The sequence below is a fragment of the Haliotis rubra genome, unplaced genomic scaffold (assembly GCF_003918875.1).
Source record: "Haliotis rubra isolate DU_JTF1 unplaced genomic scaffold, ASM391887v1 Scf91, whole genome shotgun sequence".
Classification (NCBI taxonomy): Eukaryota; Metazoa; Mollusca; class Gastropoda; order Lepetellida; family Haliotidae; genus Haliotis; species Haliotis rubra.
In genome coordinates, this window is record NW_025767646.1 from 384,660 (window position 1) to 411,169 (window position 26,510).

Below are 26,510 nucleotides of genomic sequence, written 5' to 3' on the forward strand. Positions count from 1 at the left end.
GGTTAGTCGAGGGGGGAGGGGGGATGCGGAAATGAGGGTCGTTCCCTCACGAACGCAATTGCAACCTCACGTGGAGTTTCGCATTTGGAACTGTGCAGTACAGAGCGAGTATATCCTCATGAACATAACACTGCGGGTGGGTGGCGGTGGGTGGAACATAGTGGGGTGGGGCAGGGTGGGGTGGAGGTCGGGTAGCCTGGGTGGGCATCACGCCGTTACTATGGGTTACTACGCCGGCGCCTCCACTACACATTAGACATGGTGGGATGCGAGGACGACTTCACATGAGACGTCGTGGTTCTTGGGGGTGGAGGAGGGGGTCGCATATTAGGGGGGAGGGATTTGCGAACAAATGGGAGCGGGAGGAACGAGCACGAGTACCAGGGGTCTTATTAGAGCCGCTCCTGCCTCAGGCTAGGTACTTACTGATTGAGTCAAATTGGCAGGGATTTAAAGCGCCACGCTCCACGGGCTATCAAAACGTGTCATATGGGGCAGATTTTTCTATATATAGGTCAGGCGTGACATGTATAGCAAACACTCTGCTTTGGGTGGTTTCATTCAACACGTTTTTCGAAAAACAACATTCCCCAAATGACATACGGACACTCAATATCAATATCTGGTATACTTAGTCACTTGAAAAAATCGGTGTCTTATTACGGTAGTGAAAATGTCATAAGATTAAATATTACTTTTTTTCAGGAGAGGTAAATACACCCATTAAGGATCCCGTCAGCATAATACAGCATCCATTTGACATACTTATAAAATATTTTGCCCACACAAAATTTCAGCCTTGAGAGTGGAGCTGAAAAGACTCCATACAAGTCTATCATCGTCGTGCGTAGGTCTATGATTAACGCATTCTGATGACAACATAAATTGGTGGCAAATTTATCACCAGGGACAGATTCAACCCCACTCCCTGAGCCAGGACAACACAATGGTGGGGAGAAGGCACAGTCCACCCGCCCATGAACGCCTCTTTGTAAATATCCATCGAGGCAGGCTGATAGGCCGCCTTGCCATTCAGCGGACGGGGCCACGTACAAGTGAATCCTCAAGCTCCTAATCGAACTAATACCACATAATCAGGTCTAATTCCTGAAATTAGGCTGCCAGGACTATATTAGCGGAGCTATAGGCAGCAAGCTTTCTCATAGGCAGTCGGAATGGCTTAGTTCAGGTCCATTTCACTGCCTGAAAACTTCGGCCACCTGATTGGTCGAGAGATATCCCCCCTTTCACGTGAAATATACCCCCCGTGGTGCGTCCCTCCCGAAGACATGTGGGAAGAGCAAATCGCCGTTCGGCGTTATTTGTCGGAGCTGGGGGTTAATTAGTGCGGAACTTGTGTAACTCAGTCGCTCTCTTCCTATGCTTCTGTTGCCAGCGCCATCTGCCAAATCTCAGACCCGTATTTTTTTGCCCGAAACAAAACTTCCAGGCATTGCTTGTTGGGTGTAATGGAGGCAATAGCCCTCCTCAAGCTGAAGGGGAGCTGACGCATGGGCTTACTAGGGAGGGGTTGAAGAAAGAGGTGGGGAGGGGGGGGCCGATGATGATGATGAAGGGGAAGGGGATGACAGACTTGCGTAATGAAGAGCAAATCTGACGAGAATTGCCTTCTGTCCAATCAGCCATGATAACCTTATTCATACCTTGTAAAATTACAGATGAGTTTCAAATGACGACTCGCCTAAAGGACGACCGATTGGTGGCCTTTAATCTGGGATGAAGATTAGTAATCAACGCCATGTTGTTGGCATGTTGGGATGGGGACCAGTTACTTTGCAACAAAGAAGGTCAAGGACGTAGATTATTTCGATCGTGGAGGTCAAGGTCATTTCTTGTCAGGACTCACGTTGAACAACGTTATGGTTCCGGATTTTACATTAACATGATATTGATGGAACATTTATTTGTACATTATTGAGATCAGAAAAACTTCCTTGAGTACCGCCCTCGTTCAAGCGGGAAGCTACGGTTTCCGACATCTGCTTCTGTTCACAGAGATGCTGCTCCCAATGAAATATTCCCACACATTGGACTAAACTCATGCTGTCTGGAATGGGTTTATGATTTCATTTCGATAAATTAATCTATAAAGTCGATATTGTCTAGCGAGATGGGGGATGGTTGCATAGATTAAAGATGTAGAAGATAACTGTCCGCGACATCCGATGCTGGTCGCACATTAAAGACCATCACAAGCGCCTTGGGTACAGGCAGTGATGACACGAACAAACACCATGCTCGACTGCATCACATGAAGACATTGGGACCTGGTATAGACTGGGATGGAAAGAGCGTTAGAGGGAATAGGGAGCATGAGGTAAGGGTGGAGGGAAGCTAAAACAAAGATAAAATGGAGGTAAGCAAAAATTGGGGCAAACGAGAGAGAGCAGGGATATATAGATCAGTAATGGAGAGAGAGAGGGAGGGAGAGAGAGATGACATGATTACAATGTACAATGAAAATGATACCAATGGTACGAAAATAGAGAGGTATGATAGAAAGCAGACAGAGAGACAAATGGGCGGGAGAAAGCTAAAGTGAGTATAGTTTTACGCCGCTTTTAGCAATATTCCAGCTATATCACGGCGGGGTACACCAGATAGGTACTTCACATTGTACATATGTGGGCAATCGAATCCGGGCCTTCGGCGTGACGAGCGAACGCTTTAACGACGGGACTACCTAACCGCCCCTAAAAGACAGAAGGACAGGTGGCATACCGTCAAGGTACATCCCCTTTAGTGAAGCTAATTGATATGAAATATCAAGCAACGAGGCCCTTTCAGAAGCTGACAGATAGGTAATTACATTTACCGATTAAATTATCAGCTTCAGAAGCGTCCACAAATAGCCCCCGTGATGTCGTAAAGATACGATGTATCCACTCACCCCATTCGTGTTATAGAATATTCGAAGAAATTGTCGACATTTCCAAAGACGTCAAACTATCTTTTCATTTCTAAATCCAATTTAATTTCAATCCAAAACGTCATTAAATGGTCGACGTTATCGGATAGAAGACTGAAATGAACTTTACAAATGTTGTATTTGTATTGGGCAGCATTGAATCACATACCGGAATTAAACAGCATCATGTACATTACATGTTCGCCGAGTCCCGCTTGCTCTACAGTAAACCTCCCAAACTCTAAGACAGAAGAGAAGATTATCTGCAATATCGATGGAAACTGACAGTGCCCCTGGCGCCTCTGAGCGCACAAGAATCAAGCCGGAATCTGATTGGCTGATGGAGTCTTCCCATGTCCCCATCTCCCTACCCCCCTAAGGTATTATCACCAACTAACTGGATAAGGCATTACGGGGGCCTAAGTGAAATCAATATAGGCCTTCATTAGTAGTTTTCTGCTTGATAATGTCGCTGCTCGGGGCTCTGTTCGCTTTCCTCATCCTAACGTTAATACTCCAGCAGTAAGATAGAACAACTCCACCAAGCCACACAAGTGATTTTGCGCTTCGACAACTCTTACCTGAATATATTGATTACGTCCACGAGGAAAGAGCTCCTGATCTCGTGCCTAACTTGGATCACGGGACTGTTAAGCTTGAGGGCGGGAGAGGACGGTGCTTCTGAGGACGCTAGTCGGGTCCCGAGATCACGGGCTCGTCATAAGATGCACATCATCAAACCCGCAAACAACGTAAGGTTAACGTGATCACAGGCCAATGCTCACTTATAGGACTTCTTCAATATTGAAGATTTTAATATCGGCCATATTACATCATAACTCCGCCATTTCTTGTATTCTAATATTTGCCGAATTCAAAGGCAATGTAATGGACTTACGAGGCTGTGCATGGAGGATTAATCGCGAAATCTCCAAGCTGATCAACTAATATGACCTTTAACGCTGATCTAAGGTCGTGAAGGTCATTCTATATTGAGCTGTTCGATCCATGCCCTCGTCAAGACACTTGGTATAAGGACGTACCTTCTGGTGATCTATAGAGTTATCTGCTCAGGTAGGTACTGCCAGGACAATCAGAACTGGTTCATTGATTGGAACCTGCCACAGCGGACTGAGATCCAGCGGTGCGTGAAGACATCCCACTCTAGATGATGAGGCAGCACACTACACTAGTCCTATATTCGTTTCCATGAACAATGAACTACGCAGTACTTTAATCCACACCGTCCTTGAAGTGAACCGTGTACATAAACACGATAAATAACGGTCACCTGAGTACATGTCTGTTCATTTTCGAATTTTTTTATTTATTGTTTTGTTTACAAATACTGACTGTAATTGTCGCAAATATTTGTTTAGGACTACGCTTGACTAACGTCTCATGAGTATGCTAAGGCTTTTTCTCTGATAAAAATATATTGCTGACAGAGACAAGAATTAAAAGGAGCTCCGGCGATATTCTGTTACTGAGGGAAATCGACCTTTGCTGCAAATTGGAATTTGCAGAAAGGACTAAGTGGATGGAGTAAGTGAGTGAGTTTAGTTTACGCCGCACTCAGCAATATTCCAGCTATATGGCAACGGTCTGTAAATAATCGAGTCTGGACCAGACAATGCAGTGATCAACAGCATGAACATCGATCTGCGCAATTGGGAATCAATGACACGTGTCAACCAAGTCAGCGAGCCTGACCCCCGATCCCGTTAGTCGCATCTTACGACAAGCATTGGTTGCTGAAGATCAATGTTCTAACCCGGACCTTCACGGGTACTAAGCTAAGTTAAAGGGGGTTAATATAGTACAGGGACTGTGAGACAGACTGCGAGAAACAGACAGGGCAATATTCTTGGTCGTTAAGGACATTATTACTACATCTCAGAAACTGTAGTCATGTTGGGGATCGAACCGAGAACCCTTATGGGAGAAATAACGCATTAACCACTACACTAACCATTTGACCTTTGTCTAAATTAGTGGATGTTTTCACATTTTGGTAGTTTGGTCTTTGAGAAACCTGACGCCAAATACGTCACAATAGACTTATCAGTTTCTATACACGACACAAGTGTTAGAACGACCACTTAGGACGAGCACACCTAAACGATAGTGTAGTACTCGTTGTGCTTTAAGCAGCGCTTTGTATGAGCGCTCGATGACTACCTTTAATGTGTGCCATTAAACAGAAGCAGAAATCGAGACGATTGACCAGACCTGTCCCGGAATGTTATCGATTCCCGGAAACGGCCTTATAATGAGGAATTCATTGAATCGGTTTACATCGAGACCATTGAAAATTAAGTGGCTGCTGAATGAATGAATCAGCCATCCTTAAGACGTTTTCCTGCCGGTGGCGCTGTGGTTGCAGGGCAACTCGCTCTTCTGTTACGTCAGGGTTAATGGGTTCGAATCCACGATCTTCCCATATCACGTTCATTCACCATATTCGATTGCCAATGGAAAAAAAATGCATTCTACTTAGATAAATACCGCGAACCTATTTGTCATTGTCTTTCACGAACCTGACGTCAGCCTTCATCTTCGGTATCAGATGTAAGCGAGCGAGTATGGTTTTACGCCGCTTTATTCAACCAATACCAGGGATCCCAGAAATGGGCTTCACATATTGTACCATGTGTGGAATCGAACCCGGGACTTCGGCGTGAGAAGCGAACGCTTTAACCACTTGGCCACCCCACCGCCCCGTATCAGATCATAACAACATAGACATACATCGTCGTCTAAATTGAATCGGATTAATACGAATAACGACGGATAAGAGAAACGGGGAACTTAAAACTTAATATCGAGGATGGTGCTTTACAAAAAGTAAACGTCTAATAACTTCCGGTTCCTCACCCAAATCGCTATGATATTTGTGATATTCTTCAAGAAGGTTGAAATCTAACTCAATACCAGATCAGCTTTTGTTTTTGGAATAATTCCTGTACAGTCGCATCTTCATACACTACATAGTTTTGGGGTTGTGTGTTCTGTTTGATGGTTTGTCTGTTGTTGTTGGTTTTCTTTTGGTGTTTTTTTTTCTTTTTGGTTTCACGCTGCTCTCAACACATATTACAGGTATAATGACAACGGCCTGAGCGCGAGTGATTGACATTATGAGAAGCTATCAACGTTGTCAACATACCATACGCAAATAAGAACGGGAGTATAGTTTTACGCCGCTTTTATCTTACAATATACGCATGGGTTACTTCACAGGTCCCGGTTAGAATTGGTCTTCAGCAACCCGTGCTTGTACGATGCGACTACGGGATAGGATGGTCAGGTTCGCCGACTTAGTAGACACGTCATCGTATCCCATTTGCGTAGATCGATGCTCATGATGTTGGTCACTGGATTGTATGGTGCAAACTCTATTATTTACAGACCGGCGTCATATAGCTGGAATATTGCTGAGTGCGGCGTTAAACAACGATCAAAGAACGCCCAGTTACGGAGTATATCCCTACGGGGTTCGGAAATACTGGTTGTAGACTTCGTTAACGCGTCACATCACGTGCGGGTAATCGTCAAAATGTCATAAATCTATGTCCCCGGTGTTTACATACATTACTCCGCTTCATAACGATCAGGAGATCAACTCATTCATAACTGTACCCCGTCACTCAACATGAGAAGCAAACGACGAACACTGCAGCAATTCTCGTAAATCAACACTCTCGGGTTATTTCGTACATTTACGGCCGCCCGTCAAAGTGACGGACAGGCACGAGCGGTGGCAACGCCACCTGTCGGCCTTGCTGTCAAAATGTAAGCAATGAACACGTCGGAACCTTGTGCTAACAAGATGGTGCGTGGCCACGACACCATGGAACAGGTGTTGGGGAATTTAAATAAAACCCTCCAACAATAAGTTATCGTAGAAACGCTAGTGTAACATTCTTTACTAAATTTCAAAGAGACTGCGTAGTTGAATGGGTGTATGCAATTAAGGTTGCCAAGCCGGCTTAGTAATTAATGTTTCGATTGCATGTATTGCAAATGGCCTATTGTCATGAATTGCTGTCCTGATTGTTTTGAGGAAATAGGCAAATGCATATGACTAGCCATGACGACATGGACGTTTACTGATGATTGGAGAATGATTTGGGATTAAGTCAAGAAAAAGTTCAAGGTTTTTATGATAGGTGAGTGATTTTTAGTTTTACGCCGCTTTTAGCAATATTACAGCAATAACACGGCGGGGAACACCAGAAATGGGCTTCACACATTGTACCCATGTGGGGAATCGAACCAGGATCTTCAGCGTGATGAGCGAACGCTTTAACCACTAGGCTACCCTACCGCCCCTTGTTTATGATAGGACCAGGCGAATCTAGTAAAATCGTCCTTGAACAGTTTGTTTTTTTACTCAGTAATATTCCAGCTGCATGACACCTGTCTGTGATTACATGACTATGACCAAATTATCCAGTGATTGACATCATGAGCATCAATTTACGCAACTGGAAAACTATGAAACACATTCAGGTCAGGGAGTCTAACCATCCGATCCCATCAGGCGCCTCCTGCGTCAAGCACGGGTTCCTGCAGACCAATTCCAACCAGTAGCTTTACAGTGGAATCAGGAGGGTAGGTACGAGAGTAGTACAATGAGTGGATATGGTGGTTCTACGCCGCTTTAGCAACATGCCAATGATTTTCACCGCATGGGACACTAAAACTGGGAGAGAATCAAAACCGGGACATACCTGACAAAGAGAATGCTTTTACCACGGTGCGGTGGGGTAGCTCCGTGGTAAGCGTTTGCTCGTCCCCCCGAAAACCCGGTTCGATTTATCACATGGGTACAATGTGTGGGGCCGATTTCTGGTGTCCCCCGTCGTGATATTTCTTAAATATTGCTAAAAGCGGCGTAAAACTAAACTAACTATCTTTCACTCTCTTTTACCCCACCGCCCTAATGACATTTTGTTCTCCAAAATAATCGCCAAGACAGAAAATCCGCAGAAAAGGGGTTTCACGATTTGCAAACATAAACTTCACAAAAGTATATCAATTCTATATACGTGAACTTGTCAGCAATAAAACTGACTGACTGACTGAGTTTTGGTTTTACGCCGCTTTTAGCAATATTCCAGCAATATCACGGCGGGGGACGCCAGAAATGGGCTTCACTCATTGTGGGCCATGTGGGGATTCGAACCCGGGTCTTCGGCGTGACGAGCCAACGCTTTAACCCCTAGACTACCAAACCGCCCCCAGCAATAAAACACTTATCGAAGTCAATAATATTGATATCAAAGAATACATATGTCCGTGAATAAATTAAGTTTGGATATCTGATTAAAGTCTATCGGTTCAGTGTCATGTTCAGGGATATCAGGGATGTTTCTAAACATTTCTTCCTCAAGTGGCATTTAAAAGCTGGTATAATGAAGTTTCTAAACAGTTCTATAAATAGACGTTACGGCGTAAATCGATTAATGTTGCATGTAGACGTATTTCAAGGCGAATTATTTTCATTACAATATAAGCTGGGAATGTATTATATCACTGACAAAATGTTGATGAGGGTTTTGTATTAAAAACACGTACCGTTTTCATCTTTTATAATTTTAACTACATGTATATCAGGGCTTGTGTACGATTGTACGATTGAATTAAGATTGTAGCGAAAATGGCCTTTCAAATTTGGTCATGCTTTAAATGAACTTTGAAGTAAATATTCAAATAATTTTAGAATTCTGTGCCAGTGCTGATAAAGATTTTGTATTTAAAAATAAAACAGTCGATAGTTTAGACAAGTACCGTTCTTTATGTTTCTATGCGTTTAGTTCCATGTATAGCAGAGAGTAATGTACGATTGAATTAAGATTGCAGCAAAAATGGCCTTTCAGATTCGGTCATGCTTTAAATGAACTCTGAAGAAAATATTCAAATAACTTTAAATTCTGACGATACCTCCGTCGAAGTTAAAGAAGACAGATTCGTTATCTATAACGACTGTTTGTCAAAGTCATCGCTGTCGATAACATAACCAGCGACTTTGATAGCCCATAACGGCTTCCAGCATGGCGGACCTTCGTCACACAGATGAGGCCTTTCTACCTAACCACCGTGCATTAATGTGCGCTAATTACAATTGCCAACTTTCATATTTCTCAAAACTCGTGCTTCACTTCCAATCCCAGCTCCAACCTCCCTTCTGATTTGACATTGTCACGTGACATGTTATTTGGTCGACTCCGCGGAAGAAATTAGTCCCCGAGTCCATTAATTCGCCATCGAGAGCGACGTTATTGAAGGCCTGGACCCGTAATGACGGCCGTGTCGTTTGGGTTACAAAGAGGGTTTAGGCGGTAATTGTTGGACTAATTAACGGGGAGGAGCCGTATGAAGCAGACGACTTTTAAAAACAGGGAAATTGAAGTCAGAATTGGCAAGGGCTGACGGTAATTTTATGAGTGACAAACCGAACAGCCTTTTACCATACTCCGAGTCAGTTAGTCATCTGGTGGACCCAGAAACGCTGGTACAAGCTGGGATGGTTTGAGCACTGATTTGGACATCGGAAAAGGGAAATTGGCCGAACGCGGACAATCTGTAATGAGGTTTCTCAAGGAAAAAAGTCTGCTTTTGAAAATATGACTCGTTCCTGTGCTTGGGTGTTGAGTAAGCGTGTCGGTTTGTGTATTTGCGCATCACCATAGATGAACCGGTTTGGTTCTTACCGTCCTCATCTGTTGGAAGAGGGGCGGTGGGGTAGCCTAGTGGTTAAAACGTTCGCCCCTAACGCTGAATACCCGGGTTCGAATCCCCACATGGGTACAATATGTGAAGAGCATTTCTGATGTCCCCCACCGTGATATTGCTGGAAATTTTCTAAAGGCGGCGTAAAACTAAACTCACTGACACTGTCGGAACAGGATGTAGTTGTCGACACCAGTAAGTGAGGGAAAAGAGTTTGAGCCTGACGGACGGAGCTCTGGACATAATTGCAGTCACATCGTGGCGTTTCAGCTTGAGGTGGCAACGAAGCCCTGAGTATTGAAGGACAAACACAAAACCATGAGGACGTATCATAGGTGGGTGGTTCTCACAAGCGACGCAAAGCGAATGACTGCGCCACACACAACCATGTCCCCGTTTAAACTTGATCCCTTGAATAATGTAATGTGTCTCAAAGAGAGCGCACAAAATTTAACGAACGAGTTTGCGAAAAATAAGCAGAACGATTGAAGCAGAATGAGGTTCAAGGAGGAATTGACACGTGGATTTTTTGTTCGTTACCATTTCCGAACGGCATTGACTCCTAGGTGGTGTAGCGGATACAAAAAGTGGTAGGGCGGTGGTTCGATCCCCAGATGCGTCAAACCATGACAGGTTAAACACAGGTACATGCTGGTCTCCAGCCTGGCGATAGGCATCAGTCTGACAAAACGAGTACTGGTCGGTTCAGACCAGTAGACTGAGTGTGGTATCTATTTTCAACTGGACCATGGCATCTCAGTGGACTAGCACTATAAAACTGGGCGGTAGGTTAGCCTGTTGGTATAAGCGTTCGCTCGTCACTCCGAAGGCTCGGGTTCTGTTCCCCCAAAGGTACAATGTGTGAAGCCCATTTCTGGTGTCTCCCGGCGTGATATTGCTGCAATATTGCTAAAAGCGGCGTAAAACTAAAACTTACTCACTCACTATGGAACGTTGCGTTGGGGTAGCCTAGTGGTTTAAAGCGTTCGCTCGTCACGCAAGGTCGGTTCCCCACGTGGCTACAGTGTGTGAAGCCCATTTCTGATGTACCCCGCAATATTGCTAAAAGCGTCGTAAAACTAAACTCACTCACTATGAAACAGATAGGTGTTAAGGCTAATACAAGCGAGCGCACGCAAGCACGCTCGCTCGCACGCACACACACACGTGCCCATGCATGCACAGAGTCTTAGTCCTTATGTCTTAGTCCTATGGACATTGTTTACAGTTGAGATACACAACATGTATTTGCTTAGCTAACACACTATCAAGTCTCAGTAACTTGTCACAAACAGTAGACCTGCCATCCAAATCAATACCTTCTTCTCACTACAATAGAGAATGGAGTCGTGCGAATTAACAATGGCAGAGATACAAAACCTCCAGGTTGTTACCATCTGCGAGTTAATGCAAACTAATTTAATAGGTAGACAGGTAGAATCGCATCACCAGACTATCAGTCTGGATGAAAGGGCCAAGTTGGGAGATAAATACCAAATGAAATGCATTCATTACACTACGACGACAACGACAATGTACGTCCCATTATGGCTACCGATGGCTGCATATGTACGTGGCGTGCTAGAGCGGTTTAGCCTGTAAATTACTTTAAAACTAAAATATCGCCCAGTTCCGGTTATAAAAGCTCCAGTGGCCGCGGGGATTCCCGACGAAATCTTTTCCTGTAGACATCTCATTGCTTCAGAGCTGAACGGCGCCGCGAAGCAAGCAACGCCGGAGAGCTGGATTGCCAGTCGTCATGATGCTCAAGCATTAAACAATCCCCAATGGTTTAGTTTTACAACCCGTATGAAACTATACTGTATTAACATGGTAAAAAATCACTAAAACCTGAGAAGTCTTGTTTTTCAATGAATTTATAAACTGTGAAGAATTCGTGCCATGAGTGAGTGAGTTTAGTTTTACGTCGCTTTTAGCAATATTCCAGCAATATCACGGCGGTGGACACCAGAAATGGGCTTCACACATTGTACCCACGTGGGGAATCGAACCCGGGTCTTCGTCGAGACGAGCGAACGCTTTAACAACAACGCTAACCCATCGCCTCTCGTGCTACGTTTTTGTAGCCAAAACAACGTATTTTATAATTCCGTATATGTTCCAATATTTTCCACATTTGAGCAATATTCAAGCAATTACACCACGGGGAACGCCTAAATGGGTTTACATTATACTCTTGTCGGAATCGAACTCGGTCTTGGCATAAAGAGCGAACACTTCAACCGACCCAAATCAGTATTTCAAAAGATTTTCTTCAAAACGAATAATGTGTCATTCTTATATACATTAGCGAGAAAATGTCCTCTTATCGTGATTTGTGCTCTTGTTCTTCGTCTAAACGGATAATCGATATATTTTTGTCATTAAGAATTTTCTTGCGAAATTACGAAATGCTTTCTTGTATAGACAAGACGACGGAAACACGCCGTGAACGGATCTTAAGATATATATATATATATATATATATAATGTGATCCCTGCGCGTAGCCTATTATGACCTTGTCTCTCACAACCCAAGAGCAAAACAGCCCAATCTGTCGCATCATGCTTAATGATGATGATAGATATACTACTCAAAAGAACGCAATAAACATCCGATTCTTTCATATGACTATATTTAATCTGTACTGCCACACCATATTAATTACGGTCATATGAACGAATCCTGCGTTCTTTGACTTCTCTTCAGTACTATAAAAAGAACATCAGAGGCGAATGGATTTCATTCCCAAATGAAAGAGTAAACTGTGACCCTTGTTCTTTCCGGGTACATATATACGTATATTGTCTATCTTAATTACTCTTGTCACGAAGGTAATCACATTTGTGAGATTCCCAGTTGAGCGTTCTAGTTGCAAATCAAAGAGAGGCTTGACGAGATTTGTTCTGATATCTTGTCACTCTCGGTGGGTCCCGAATGTAGGGAACAAGATTCAAAGTGACAAAATAAAACACCTCCAAATCAAAATATCCAGAAAATATTAAATCAATTAGGGAGCCATGGTGACACACACATGACGACTTCCTTTGATTCAGGCGTGGTTTGGTATAATTTTTAATGAAATAGCTGAGATCAAAGATGGACGCGCTTTTGTTGAGGCATTCCTCAGCGAATACTGCCGACCGAGACCGACTGGGACCGACAATACCCGAGATCTGAAGGCGTCAGACATCGCCTTTAATTAGTCGTCGCTCGTCCTTGGATCACAGGTGAAGGTTACACGAGGGAGAGATTTTTCTGGTTGAGAGATAGAGAAGAAGATGACGAAAGAAGGAGAGGGAGGGAGGAATGAGAGGAAAGTAAGAGCCTGAGGATACAATGTAGACGAACTGAAACAGTTTATGTCTATTTCAAGGCGGTATTTATTCAAATGAAAATATCACTGGTTATTTATGATCACGCTCTTAAGACATTTTCACGAGTTTAACAAGCATATTTCCCACGTTTTGCAATTTTGTATTTGGATGCCTTCACATGTACATAACGACAATGAAATTGATTCAATTATTTCAAAGTTATTGGCCCTAACGTCCCTCTCACAAGGGGACGTAACTCTCGAACGATTTAAACATCTCCGTCAACACGCTCGTCTGTGCAAACTGATGGCAAAATTATCTAAATAAGCTAGGGGTGCAGGAAAAACTACCTGTGTTGATTGACAAGTGAGAGAGAGTTATTGAAAAGAAGGCGGAGACAGTGTCTGGAATAGCCAGAGGCGGACAAAATAACAACCTAATATCGCGCAAATATTGCTCAAACCAAACTTATCAAGCTGTGGCCGGCAACCACGACGTCCCTGCCACGGCAAGGATCTAATTAAAGCAGTCACCGAGCTGCAGGCATATTCGACGGTCATAATTACAACTTTCATCCCCGATGTAAAAAATGTACCAAACAAGCATTATTTTTTCCTAAAGAAGAGCGGGGAAACCTTTCCAATGGCAACTTTTCTGTCTCATGACTTCCCCACCGTCTCCGATCGAGCTTCAAGCACCCTAGAGGCATGAGCCAGCCTGGGGGTAGGGGGAACCGTGGAGGAGGAGAGGAGCAAGGGGGGACACAATGGAAGCCATGCAACTTACTACCAATCCCGTGTATCCAATCTCGTCTGCTTTGCACTAATGGCGGGAAATGTAAGCTATTCACTTTGAGTGCCTACCTAACGAGGTACCAGCTGAATTAGAATGTATACACATCTCGAATTCTCCAAAGCCTGTTTAATGGGCGGATACAAGATTTTAGTCGCTTTGAAAACACTTTTAAACTTTTTATCACCAGACATCTTCGGAGTACGAAGTATTTCTCCTTTCATCAAGTGGCGCGTGGTCGGTCGTCTGCCGGTGTGTATGCGCGCGCATGAAAGAGACACGTGCTTACCTGTACGAGTTTGTGACACGTGATTTCTCTTAATAACTTCCGTAAATCATCTTAATGCAGTGCAACGTCTATTGGCAGCTTTTACATTCGTCCGTATTAAGGGCCACTGGATTCAGACAACATGCAATCGTTTATAGGGATTACTTTATATCACCATTTATGCTCAAGGATGCAGGTGGTTTATTCAAAATTATCCGATTTATCCTGACTCTAATTGAAAAAGTATTGTTAAGTGTCACTGTGGGTACCTCTACAAATAGTCTGTTAATAACAATTAGACCGTTTACAACCGACAAAACAAGCACTCTGATTTCAAAGTGTAGAGAGACACCACAAAGACCAACTAAGGTGCTTTATATTCAAGGAGTCATTTTATACAATGGTGAATGACTGGAGGTTATCATTAAAATCAGAAACACAACGCAAGAATAACTTCAACCCAATGCATAGTTATTCATAGTGATTATTGAAACTGTTTTGAAGTTTTCTCGAGTGGCAATAATTTCATCAATATGGCAGACACGCGTTCTGCTCGTGGTTGGAGTCTTTCTTATGTACGTAATATGGCACGACATGCGTATCTTTAAAATAATCATTTTTTTAGAATTCTAAGACACAACCTTTTACCAAATTGCCATCCAAGGTAATAAACGTGGTAAATAAAAGTAATTGGTTCTAAAATGCGCAAGGAACCGCCATTTAGATCGCCCTTGCCACTTCACACAGCAATCCGTTTCCTTTTAATCCCGAGCTTTGCATCTCCAAGTACAAAGAGCCCAAACAGAAAAATATCAACCCTAAAGACTATTTGAACATTTCATTAGCTACAGAAAACATACCCCGATCAACCCATGTGTACAATTCCCATAACGCAACCCTCAAATTTGTTAATTACAGCAATTAGTCGCTAGTTCAGATTCGTAGACCCGAATAAAAAAACTTAACTTACAAATTGCTTTATTTTATATTTCCAGGTGAGGTCATGAAAAATCGATCACAACAAAAATCTTGAAAGTTTTTCTTTACCCCATGCATGAAAAGAAAGTTTCTTTGGTTTGGAACTTCCTCCTTGATGACGTCATGATTCACGCACAGGTTACCAAGCAACAAGTAATAATGGACTGCTTAAATCAAACCGGGTGTAGTGTTTCCAAAATAACATCCATTTCAATCTAACTCTAAAATTTGCAAGATGTCCAACTAAAATACCTGTTTTTATCAACAATATAACAACAAAACGTACCAATTTCCATCACCCACTCCTGTAGTAGTACGAGTGACAACGGAGAACACAGTGGGCGGGGAATATTATGTACGTTTCATATTTGATTGACAGGTCTGCCGCGGCGGTGAGTAATATCATCTATGAGAATACAACATGGTTAATGTCCCATATGAAAGCCACAAGATGGTATACGAGCCTGTTGAACATTTAAAAATTCTTTCAAAAAGCGTTAGTAGCTCAGATTCGGTTCGGAAAGCGACGAATCTCCTCATCTGACAACAATCTCGTCATTGGTGCGTTACACATTCGAGTCATATCACCTACTTCAAGAAACGTTTTCTTATAAAGTTAAATATTTTATGAAATATTAAATGTTGGTTCACTAAGTATCTGATTTGGTGGTCTTGCACAGCTGAAAATATGTACTTTGCACCGACCATCAATGATAACTTTATCAAAAATTATATTGACTATATTGAAACATTCTATTGCATTGCAATGGCGTCGAAAGTATCATTTATTATGGTTCGTTCAACAGAGGGGGAAGACCGTGTTCAGGTAGTGGACAATGTGAAGATTAATGTAACTTATTGCACATGGGATCGGATATTTCCAGACACTAGATATATTCATTATCGTCCTCATCATCATCGCCATTGTCACGATGTCGTCCTCAAAATCATTGTCATCATTATCATCACTATTAAGGCTCAACATTTATGAATGTCTGGGGCGATGGGGTAGCCTAGTGGTTATAGCGTTCGCTCGGCACGCTGAAGGCTCGGGTTCGATTTCACAATATGGGTACAATGTGTGAAGCCCATTTCTGGTGTCCCCCGCCGTGATATTGCTGGAATATTGCTAAAAGCGGCGTAAAACCATACTCACTCACTCACTCACTATGAATGTCTACGTCTTGATTATGAGGAATACAACGTTTCGGAGTATATATTCTTATTCCTTCGTCAGATAAATGACAGTTGATATCCATACATTTTCACCTTCTATTTGTATGACTTCTAAATACAGGCATCACTATCTTGTCACCATTACTATACTCATGCAAATAATGGTTGTCACCCTCCCCAACCCCACCACCTCACACACCCACCCCACACCCCCTCTCCAATTAAAAAAATTGAAGGGAGTGACAACCATTATCGTCATGAGTATATATTATGATATACGACGATGAAAAGTAACCATTCCATCACAATAATCATTAGTGTTATTGTGAGAGGAAGGGATAGATATATAACTACAGGTGTATATTCATGATCATCATAAGAGGAAAAACCACTACTACGTTATCATCATAATCATCATCATGCTCATCATGTTATAGCCCCGACCATCATATAAAATCAATCATGCATTATATCATTTGCGTTTAAGCACATTTTATTTTTTTAAATTGGATTTTGATAAAGTTATCACAACTTATTAACAATCCTCTCTAAATATAATATATCCCATTATTATCCATATCGTGGAACCTAACGTCAACAAACTGCCCTCCCCTGACATCTGACACACACACACACACACACACCCTACCCACCCTTTCTCATCTCAGGACCAAATTGAATCTATGGAATCCAGGTAAATGAATTACATCATTTAAACACAAACGCTAACACGTCCAAATGGCAGGACATCCAGAGGATACATCAGCTTAATCAATGTTAGCCACTGACACAGTTCCATTAGATGGGATGGCCGTTTAAACATGCTTTTTGTCAAACCTGCTACAGGTGAATTAGTTCGCCGAGTCGCTTAGTATGCAGGAATAGCATAGAATGTATACATTTAGGAACTGGAGGCGACGTTAATATTGTGTCTATCATATAACTGCAAAATTCTTTATGGATCCCGTCAAGCATAAGAACAATCACTACCAACTGGAAAAGTCGTGTCGATTCGACAGGGGATACAACGCAACGGTGTCCAAAATGAAACAGTTATCCATTCGTTTCGGAGATCTATGAATATGAGATGGAAAATGATACTCACCGATTTAATTCAACACTGTACGTAAATCGTTGATCACCTTAAACCAGTCTTCTACCTTCACGTCTACTTCGGCAAACAATCTGAAAAGAACGACCCGTGTGTTAAAATACATAGCCTATCGGTGATTGTCAAAGGGGGGTAACCGTTATTCCCACTCATTCAGACGTAGAGGCAGGTCAATAACAGTTTGGTGGTAGCGTGCATGTCCATGTAGCTTCGCCCAACGGTCGACAACATGGGATACGTCTACTCGGAGTGATTTTACCGAATCGACAGATTTTCAGGAAGAATTGAAAATAGCCTCACGTGGTGAATTTTCTGTATGTCAGCGCACTGCTCACACAGACGATGTCGTTCGTGACTGATGCTCGTTAAACTTATTTCAGAGGTCACAAGGTACATGAAATCAGCTCTGTCCTCTACATCTAACAGGATGGGACACATTGTGTGCTAATACTCTCTCTATACCGCCAGAGCAGCCAATCAGGGGTACAAACTGGTGGCGACTGGGCGATAATATCACGGTATGGCAGTGATGGGATTCTGGCATCACGACATATATGGCAACATGCACGCGATGACAGTGCCTGCTGCAGGAATTAAATACATGCCAACAATGGCCAGTCAAACAAATATTGAACATCCATAACAAACATGATCAGGTAATAACCGGGATGCAGTTCTGAACATTAACTGCGATAACAACTCGGTGTTTCCTGTTTAATGCTGAGGTGAAGCAGTTGTTCCTTGCGTAAATAGAGACGAAATCCGTTTACATAATCATACGAAATCTCTCCAAAAGGAGCCCCTTGCACGATTCTGACCATATTATAAGCATGCGTTTATAAATCACTTCCAGTTTGTGATGATACTAGGCGTATCCTGGTGTTCGGTTACAGCCGTCACAAATACACGTAAAGACAAGTCAATTGTTCAGGATTCTGTATCGGAAGATAGAGTAGTCTTAACTGTTAATCAAACAGATTGTACTTTGTTGTTCGACTCTTAGTCCATGATCATGTTTGATTTTAATATATTTAAATATACAATACTTTCGTTTTCCCATTAAGCATCGGTTCTTGTTTAGATTTAAAACATTTTAATTCAATACATGAACAACGTAAACATGTTTTAAAATCCTTGTCTTTAAATATTATTATGAAGTTAGTGTTCGTATTGGGATTCAAACCTTGGCCTTCACCATATATCTGGAAAAGCTTAAACTTTGAGGCAACCGGTAGTACGATGTAGTTGATAAAACGATTTATGGGGTTCTTATAAGCAACCCCAGCGCCCATTCAGGCCCAAATGTAAACCTAGTCTGACCAACGCTCCCTGAAACCATACATCCGTTACAGCTCAAGCATGAATGTATTAGTCGCCAAGCCTATATCACTTCAGTTTCTGAAAACGGCCGATTTCTTTCTAAATTAATATTATTTATGAATATTTTCAAAGATATTTCCAAGACTAGAGGCTAGTCCACTGTATACCCAAAGAAGCTAGTGTCTGTGACAACCCTCACCCCATCAACCTCATTAAAATAGTGTGACCAAGCAGTTTTTACCGAGTCCTAGGTTTAACCCTTGTTGATCTCCATTAACCCCTCTGGCTATGTGAGCTAGGTGTAACTCGAGCAGGGAGGAGCTCTAATTGAGATTTAAATGGTTAATAAGATACGTTCTGAGAAATTTACTGAATAGCTACAAAATGCCCTGACGGGTAGCTTCTAATCCCGAACGATCTGAGAAGGATCAAACAACGTCCTTGCAAGCATGACCACTCCCTGTAAACTATATACAGGATATGACCTGTGGCCAACGTATAGTGAAACCTCTCTAAACCAAACACCTTTTAAACCGATACATCTTTCTTTTTACATGACTGTCCCAGATAAACCTTACATCGTGGTCTGATATCGGCACTCTGGTTGTCACGACGTACGGGTTCTCTCGACGACAAGATAACGAGACATCAATGCACGGCTTAGTCTGTCTCACAGTCCCTGAACGGCATTATTTTCCTTCGGCCGAACCCTTTCTGTAATGCTAAAGTCTTAAATAAAGCAAGGCTAGATTTCAGGTTCAGGAGTCTCCCTTCTCACAGGGGCTCCTTTTCAATTTGAAAGGAATTGTTTGTTACTATCAAAAGTACCTACAGTGCACTCTGTCAAACTCTGTATATTCAGTGATCGTCTCTGTATAGCTATGTGGGGTTTACTTCTGTCACATGCATGGAGTACCTCACATGTTGAAAACAACCTATGCACTTAATACAGACAGTGACACACACAGGAAAAACCTCATGATTCTAACAAAAGCTAGTTCCAACAATACCTGGTTTCAAAACAACCATTGAAATAATGCCGATGTGACTTTAAATTTTAACCCACTCACTCACTCACTCAAAACAACCATGCGCCAGATCCACCCAGTACTTCATTTCACGGTCAACTGAATAATGCGACTGCCTCGCACACTCTTTGAGTCCTAATAACTAGAATCAACAGTATATAAAACATTTATTAGACATAACATGCATCACCAACCAGTCTACTCCCACTTCACGTCCACGCATACCTAAATGTATTTGAAATAGTCTTAACTACAACCATCCTTCCTTCTCCGTGCTGTTTAATACTGTTTATGACTAGCAAGCAAACGCCATTACGGCTGTACCTACGGTCAATGGGAATATAAGGTGGGGATATTTGTACTAATTTACTCGATGAAGCTACTATTCCTGACTTATCGATTACCATAGAAATGACATAATCATACCCGAAAGCAACAATAACTGCGACCAGAGAGTACTTCAGTGACCGTCAGGATTAACCATTCCTAAAGTGCTTCTTAGTTGGTAAGAATTCAACCAACATGGCATCTCAATGCGACGCCATTCCACTGCATCAGCGGCTGAATAGATGGACGATTGAATCTCAATCTTCTATGTAACCGAAAGAATGTAAATACGGGGTTGTATAGCTATCGGCTCTCAACTTAGACAAACATATCATGCCTGGCCAGTTTATTACTTGGCAAACCCGGGTACGATCTCGGCGTACTCAAAACGAATACAGTCTATCGGTGATGTTTGCAGATTTTAGAGTCCGTCATTCCATGGATTCCGAGTAAAAGTATTCTGTTGAATTTCAAGGCACTGGGTAAATATACCGTCAATTCGAAAAACTATTCTGCGAATATCGATGTGGGATTGCCTCGGTTGAGTGGCCCGAGAATTCGCCATCAGCTCATTGAAATACGGGCTTCCTCTTAGCTAACAATGCAGATCCATTGATCAGACAAAACGGTTACATAAAGGAAAACACGACCGCAAATGAAGGCATCAGCTCCCAGAATGAGAAAACCAAAATCAATGACAACCATTTAGGCGAACATTACTTGTAAGTATAATCGAATGCCTCAGCATGGAATTAACGGCAGTGCGTGAATGCGGGATTGATTCGCTAGTGGTTTGCCGACCGCAGTAAGACGGACACAGAAGCGAGGGGTCGACGTTAGCACAATGAGAATCGAAGTTTGACAGAAATTGTGAACATCAACTCTGAGATGCGGCAAGGTAGCTGTCATTAACTGGCATATTCATAGAATCTGGCTGAACTTTTTGCCCACTTCGCGTCCTCTTGTCAGTCGACTTGGTACATTCTAAGGTTGGGATCGCATGATGAAATAATCACTTAGTTATGTTGTCATTCAGGCAGAGCGCAACGTGCAAGAAATGACAGTCAATTAATTGGGTATCATCATCTGTGGATGGACGTAGAACAGGTAGATGAAGACTTTATGGGAGAGGCGGGGAGGGTCAGATGGCGGACAGGTGGTGGGGCTCTGAAGATGAGTCAATTAATAAGACAGAAGTTGGTGATGATGGGGAGAAGAAATGTCGAAATGAAGATCGACCGTGGGATGGGGGTGATAGGAGGGTGGGTGAGATGTCATCCTCACGGTGGTGAATACTGCAAGGCAGGTGCTCACAGCTTATCTTGGAGGAGTACGGTTGGAAGGGATGCGTGTATGTACAGTGAGGGTGGGGGTCATTCAGAAAGAAAGTGCAATGGGAAGATATAGGGGAAAGGAATAATAAGGACGATCGGGCGAACAGACTAATGTACATGCTGTGAGGGGTGCAATGAGTCGGTCGATTGAAACACGGGGGTGGCACTAGGTTTTACATATGGAGGTCCTGGGAGAGGATGGCAGCAGCAGGAATGGTCTTTGGTACACAGCTGCATGAACTTGAAGCGTCACATGAAGTGACTAATGAGTGTTACTTGGGAAAACAATGAGATGATGGCTGAGATTCTGGTTATAGAAAGTTAGGATTGAAAGGTGTCCACATGGATTAACGTAGCCCGACATGGCTGGATTCGAGGGGCTGGTGGCGTTTATGGCTGGATTCGAGGGGCTGGCTGGATTCGAGGGGCTGGTGGCGTTTATGGCTGGATTCGAGGGGCTGGTGGCGTTTATGGCTGGATTCGAGGGGCTGGTGGCGTTTATGGCTGGATTCGAGGGGCTGGTGGCGTTTATGGCTGGATTCGAGGGGCTGGTGGCGTTTCGAGGGGCTGGTGGCTGGATTCGAGGGCTGGATTCGAGGGGTGGTGGCGTTTATGGCTGGATTCGAGGGGCTGGTGGCGTTTATGGCTGGATTCGAGGGGCTGGTGGCGTTTATGGCTGGATTCGAGGGGCTGGTGGCGTTTATGGCTGGATTCGAGGGGCTGGCGATGGCGCGTTTATGGCTGGATTCGAGGGGCTGGTGGCGTTTATGGCTGGATTCGAGGGGCTGGTGGCGTTTATGGCTGGATTCGAGGGGCTGATGGCGTTTATGGCTGGATTCGAGGGGCTGGTGGCGTTTATGGCTGGATTCGAGGGGCTGATGGCGTTTATGGCTGGATTCGAGGGGCTGGTGGCGTTTATGGTTGGATTCGAGGGGCTGGTGGCGTTTATGGCTGGATTCGAGGGGCTGATGGCGTTTATGGGACACGATCACAAGCCTTTCCTCGATGACGGTGTTCGCATTCATCTACGGATTCATCATTGATTTTGATCGTTCTGATGGGTTTGGGTGTTACCGAGGCGGGGTTGGTGCCAGGGGTTGGTGCCAGGGGTTGGTGGTAGAGGTTGGTGCCAGGGGTTGGTGCCAGGGGTTGGTGGCAGAGGTTGGTGCCAGGGGTTGGTGCCAGGGGTTGGTGCCAGGGGTTGGTGCCAGGGGTTGGTGCCAGGGGTTGGTCCGGAGGAATTAGAAGACATTAGGAATCGTCATGAGGAGGAGGGACGAGCATCTCCTGGAGTATACAGAACAAGAGGGAACGGGTCTTTGTGGTGCGGGTTTACAGATAGTCTGTCTCACATTCCCTAAACCACATTGTTTTCCCTCCCACCCAGCCCTCCCTGCAATGCTAAAGCCCTAAATGAGGCAAGTCTAGATTTCCCCAGGTTCTGAATCTCCCAACTCAGTAGGGCTCCTTTTCAATTTAAATGAGTTTATTTGTTGCTATCAATATTATATATTTCAGAGAATAAGCGTGAGTCTAGTTTACAGAGTACCGCTTGAACAGTGAAAGAGAACCATAACTTTCCAAGGGTAATTCGCGTACGCGGTTTGAAAACTATGAACAATACCAGCGTCATGAGCTAGAAGGAACAAAGGGCGTAGGCGTTTGGGGTTTTGTTGTTGTGTTTTGTTTGTTTGTTTTCTGTTCCGTGTTGTTCTTGTTTTTCTTTCTTTCTTAATCTTTTTTTCAATATTCTATAAATATTTTATTTATTGCGACAACTGATGACTAAATACCCATAGAATCAAACCCAAGGCGAATCCGCGAGTCGAACCCATCTCTCTAGGATCCTGACAAGCAGGGGACACAACTCTGCGCAGCCTGAAGAGACACCTTAGACCTCTGGATCAGCTGTACAAGAAACTACGACAGTCACACTCACAACACTTTGTAAGATCGATCGACGGTGCAAACGATGCTGACATCGTCCATTGTAACCGACTGAATATTCTAAAGTTATGGATTGCGGCTCAGTCACCATCGTGTCTAAGAAACGTGTGAGAAACGCTTAGGTTACCTATTGTAAAGACGTACATCCTAAAAGGTGATGTGTAGTTGTCTCAAGTCACCCACTAAAACCAAACGATCCAACAAGAGCATGGAACGAAGTTCAGTCGTACTTGGTAATCATCTTTCTAAACTGATGCACAGTAATGACTTAGTAAGGACCCCTGGGTAGTCTAGATTCGTTTTTATGACGTTATGAAAAGTATTGTTGATCAACGTGAGGGAATATCAAGGGTAATAACTCTCATAAGAGTACGTACCAGACACATTTTATGGGCGATTCCACAAGTTTAGGAGTTGTTGATTTTAATTCCTTTAATTATTGCGCTTTCATTTTATCTTTTTATGTTGTCCCGTCTCCTGATTATAAGATTAAGATTAAATCAACATCTGCTTTTAGTCTTTGAACGGCATTTAGAAGTGATACATATTTTCCTGCTAGGAAATTAATATTTAGTTTACTTTTTATGTAGTTTTAAGTATTTGAGAACGTACACCTTGACTCTTGTGTCTAGCGACAAGAGATATTCCGTCTGTATTAATAGTAAAAATAGATGCCTTGTGTCTAGTGGTTTTATTAGGATTCATATGAAATATTAACAAAATCAAATTACATGGCTTAATAAATATGAATTCGTAAACAAGGACAGGCGACGTCCATTCCCACATATTGCCAATATATAGACAATAACAGACTATCATAATTATTAGATATAATCTAGGACTGAAACCCTACAATCGGATCCTGACTTGCTAAGGGGACGCAACTGTACTGAGTTGCAGGGCAGGTGGACATCGAATTCATGTCCTCAGTATTTGACATAAAACACCTACTTTGGTGACACAAAAAGAACCGAATGACATCAGATGAAATAAATTAATTAACAAGCATTACATGATCATATTAAATCGTGACTGGTTTCCATTGGTTGAGCTTACCTTGCGATCACCATGAAGCGAGAGTGTCCAACAAGCGCACGCGCCGTCTATATCCCTAAATGCCACGGTAATGCAATTACGGAAATCTTTATTACAACATCGTGTTTATAAACATATATCAAACTAGCCACTCTACAATCAAATGCTCATAGCCCTCACGTCTTAATTGTAAGAAACCGAAATTTCAGTTGACCAATCACAAGCCGCGATGGATGGCAGAGATGGCTGCTGATTGGTCAGGTGCTTGTTTGAAGTTCGGCGTGGTTGATGGCACTGTCAGAAAACCGGTTCTGAACGTCGACGACTGACAGCGAAGACGTAGTGTGGATCGTTGACAACGCTGTCGACATTTGACCTTTCTTAATTGCAATTTATACAACAGGCCGCCTCTGTTCAGCCTCTGATGATTACTGCGCACGTCACTAAGTACATGTTATGGGACTTTTTTAACCCAATAACAAGCCCGACAATGATAATGTTTTTTGCTCCGGAGACATATCAAAGGAAGATGCTGGTTTGTTTCGAAATGATCTGCGACGAGCATGGTAGTATTCTTGTACAGACAGTTACATCGTTAACCTTTGCAGAGTACTAACACGGGACAGGATTAGTCCAATAGCAGGCCTTGCCCGTGTCATTCACGGCTTTCAAAGCCCATATTTTTTTTTTAAAAACTGAAATTTTATGTGTATGTTAATAAGGTAGTGAATTTGCACCCCAATTATGTTCTAGTGAATGAGTTGGGTTTAACGGGTATTTCAGTTACACCATGGCGTTTCAGCGGGAGGAAAACCCGAAGTGATGTAGATGTTAGACGTTTACCAGAATTTCGAAACGCAGGAGCACAAACCAAATATAATCGAAGCAACTGGGATTCGAACCCACGATAGTTTCTGCCATGTCCACTAGACATACAACGTATTCCGGAGGAAGTAGTGAGTATGTTTTTTACGCCGCCTTTATCAATATTCCAGCAATATCACGACGGGAGACACCAGAAATGGGCTTTACACATTGTATCAAGAGGAGAATCGAACACGGGTCTTCGGCGTAACGAGCTAACGCTTTAACCACTAGGCTACCCCTCCGCCCAACCGGGGAATTAGATGGCTGGGCCAGTCGTGTTGCATCTTCATCACAAGGTTTTAGATTCCAGAAAAAAACAATTTTGAATCAACCTTACAAACACTTGTCCTTGGACTTTCAACCTTACTCCGGGAAAATGAATTTTTACATGGACTTTATGTCATGTATTAGTCATATCTATTTCTCGATGCAGTTATTACTCATTTACTCAAAACTAGAAACAATTAATGCGATTATTGTGATTGTATCGTTTTAGGATCTAAAAAGAAGAGTGCGTCTCGGTTGATGATTGAATGCCCATTTAAGTAATAGGATTGCTCCTAAAATCTGACAAATAATATAAACACAAATAATGATTCAACCCCCCATTCTCCCATGCCATTACTCTAAAAAGTAATTTACTCAGAAATCATAAAATTCTAAAATTTTCAAAAACCAGTGAAATTTCACCGATATTTGAATTAGTCCCAAACCAAAGTTATCCATCCAAACAGTCACATTAATTAATTCAACAAATTCCCTGTCAGTCTATGACAAATGACAATCGTTGCTGCAAATGCTGGAACACCTAATTACCCTGGCGGGGCCATTTGTTAACAGCGAGGGTAAGAGCATGTCTCATTGCGTTGGGCCATCATTTGTCATTAGTTTACGTCACCTCCGAGGTTAGACCTGAATTGCCAACAGGTGGCGCCTCTGGTCACTGCTTGCACGAGCTAATCGACGTCACCATAGCACGTGCCACGAGATTCAGAAAGTGACCACTGGCTATTTGTCCGGTCGGGATTGTCTGACGAGGCCAGGGTGGCGTCTGGCTGGACTTGATTACACTTGTCATCGTGTATCAGCAAGACAGGTACATTCGTGACAGGTGTTTCGGTATGATTTACTTGTAATCTCTGACCTTCCAACATGGGGTCATCGCTCGTAGCAGGGCGTGGGTTGGTGCTTAATGAGATCACGCATCTGTAGCTGCGGTGTCCATATCCATTCATTCCGTTCATGGTTTCATATCAAATATAAAGTTCTCTATCTTAAATATATCAAAAGTAAATTTAGCTACAAAACAATCCGAATGGAAGCAAGAAAAGTCATTAATATTTGG

General features: G+C 42.9%; 1 protein-coding gene across 5 annotated transcripts in view; it reads right to left on the minus strand.

Annotated features, from left to right (window-relative positions):
• LOC124264131 (frizzled-5-like) overlaps window positions 1-26,510 on the minus strand; it is a 242,491-nt gene that overhangs the window by 24,954 nt on the left and 191,027 nt on the right. For all 5 annotated transcript variants that reach the window (XM_046698851.1, XM_046698853.1, XM_046698856.1 and 2 more), the window contains one exon: window positions 17,302-17,381. The gene's annotated coding sequence lies outside the window, so the exon portion shown is untranslated. The remainder of the gene's footprint in view (window positions 1-17,301; window positions 17,382-26,510) is intronic.